Consider the following 2,335-nt stretch of genomic DNA (forward strand, 5'->3'; position numbering starts at 1 on the left):
TTTTTTTTTTTTTTTTTTTTTTTTTTTTTTTTTTTTTGAGACAGGGTTTCTCTGTATAGCTTTGGAGCCTGTCCTGGAATGTAGACCAGGCTGGCCTCAAACTCACAGAAATCCACCTGGCTCTGCCTCCCCAGTGCTGGGATTAAAGTCGTGCGCCACCACCGCCTGGCCTGTCATTCTTCGTATAAATAACATCTATAAAGAACAAAATGAAGTTGACAATGAACTTCCATGAGGCACATTTACAACTCTCTTAACAAAAACCATGGGTCAACTTCATAAGGCCATACATGAAAAGGTTACTTCTAATCCAAATTGCCATCCAACACATTTTATTAATTAGTTAAATATGATGCTGGATCAAAAATTATCCCAGATTGTGAAAGGACTAATTCCATGAATCCCACAATTTAATGAGGCCATCCCAACCACATGTGATGACCGTGGACGCTTCATGTGGGTGCCACATCACACCTATGCACACTTCGTCGTGGGCTTTAAACTTACTGGAGAGTTTGGTGGTCTTCCAGTCCCAAACGTTTAAGTTTCCATTTCCGTCTCCTGAAATCACATAGCTCATGTCTGGTGAGAAGTCTGTCTGACAAGCGTAGCCTGCTACCATATGGCCCTTAAATTTTTTCTTTCTATTTAATCTGAATCTGTTCTGTGCTCCAAAAATGAAGATTTGGTTATCCATTAACTGGCCTGCTAGCCATTTCCCATTTGGAGACAAAGTCACTGCGGGCATTGAGTGCCTACTGGGCTCTGCCATGCACTTGAAATCCACAGGGATATCCCATTCCCAAACTCTTAGACTCTTATCATCAGATATACTCACAAATCTGCGATTCTCACCCACAAAAACAATGGTGTTGACGGCTCCCAAATGCTGATCATATTCCTGATCAATCTCTCCACTGAGGATGTCCCACTGCACGATCTTTTGTGCAGACATCCCAGCCACAAAGAGATTTTGCTTGTCTTCATTGGGATTGAACTTGACACAATAGGGTACTTTTCCATTTGTAAACCCTAATATACACTGTCCCGTGTCCATGTCCCAGAGTTTCAAGTACCTGTCATAGGCCGCACTGAGGAACTGTGTTCCTGCAGTGTTGAAGCATATGTCCCTCACGGCTTGACTGTGACCAGTAAATGTTCTCAGGCAGTGCTGGTCTCCATAAACTTCCCATAGCTTAATTTTACAGTCCCTGGAACAAGACAGCATCAAATGTCCAGAAAGAGGAAACAGCCTGACCGCATTGACACCCTGTGTGTGTCCAGACCACACATGAATTTGTTTTTGGGGAAGATAACATTTTTCAGGTGACACAGATGACCGAAGATTAACACCAACGTCCCGAGGTATGCGCAGGTAGGACCCGCCTTGATAGTCATACATTTCTTTACCATGAAAGATTGTCTTCTCCTCCCCAGGTCTCTCCTCTTCCCGTTTGCCTTTTCTCTGCCTCTTTGCTGTGATTTCATCCAACTCCTTTCATTCTTCTTCTGAAGGTTTGGCTACATCTTTTTCATCCACATATTTTGCCCACGGTCCCAAGAAACCATCGATGTTAGATGCATCCTCTTCTTTGAACCTTTTCCTCTTTTCTGTTTTCTTCTGTCCAGTTTCAAACACAGTTAAACCTCAATTCTTTTCATCTTCCACAGAACCAATATATTTAGCAGACACTAGCATATTTCCAGGAGCAGCCATTTGCTGTGTTCTTCAGGGATTTTCTGGTCCAAACTCAGGAGCAAATATGGCCTCATATTGTTCTGTAATAGCAGGGTCAAGGTGAACTCCAGTCTTCAAATCTTCCTTAACTGCCACTTCCGGAGCCCAGTCCACCGCCACTGTCAGAGAGGGTTTGGCTGGAGGCGATTTGGTCAAGTGCATGAGAGAGTCGGCGGCTGGCAGCAAACACCGACTGCCCTCACTGTCCGAGTCAGATCCGGACCCTGCACCAAACCATACAAAGTGGCTAGAGCTGTAATTGCAGCAGACATGACTGCAACAGATCCTCTCTGTCTCACAGTAAAAACCTGGAGCAAGATATGGAGGCAAAGGCTGAAAGATCAGAGAAGCAGAGCAGCCAGCCACCAGATAGTTCTTACCAAAAAGGGGCTGAGCTCTTGTCTCCTCCCACCTTATATTCCTTTCTCCACCCTGCCACATCACTTCCTGTCTCCACCTCCCAAGTGCTGGGATCAAAGGCAATGAGATCCCAAGTGCTAAGATCAAAGGCATGAGCCTCCACCACCTGGCTCTGTTTCTCTTTTAGACAGATTCAGTCTCATGTAGCCCAGGGTGGCCTTGAACTCCTGATCTTCC

The 2,335-nt window shown here is 45.0% G+C and overlaps 1 pseudogene; it reads right to left on the reverse strand.

Annotated features, from left to right (window-relative positions):
• Nucleotides 1-378: 378 nt before the first annotated feature.
• On the reverse strand, nt 379-2,010 carry LOC102922418 (pre-mRNA-processing factor 17 pseudogene; annotated as a pseudogene).
• Between the last annotated feature and the right edge of the window lie 325 nt (nt 2,011-2,335).

The sequence above is a fragment of the Peromyscus maniculatus genome, chromosome 23 (genome assembly GCF_049852395.1).
Source record: "Peromyscus maniculatus bairdii isolate BWxNUB_F1_BW_parent chromosome 23, HU_Pman_BW_mat_3.1, whole genome shotgun sequence".
NCBI lineage: Eukaryota > Metazoa > Chordata > Mammalia > Rodentia > Cricetidae > Peromyscus > Peromyscus maniculatus.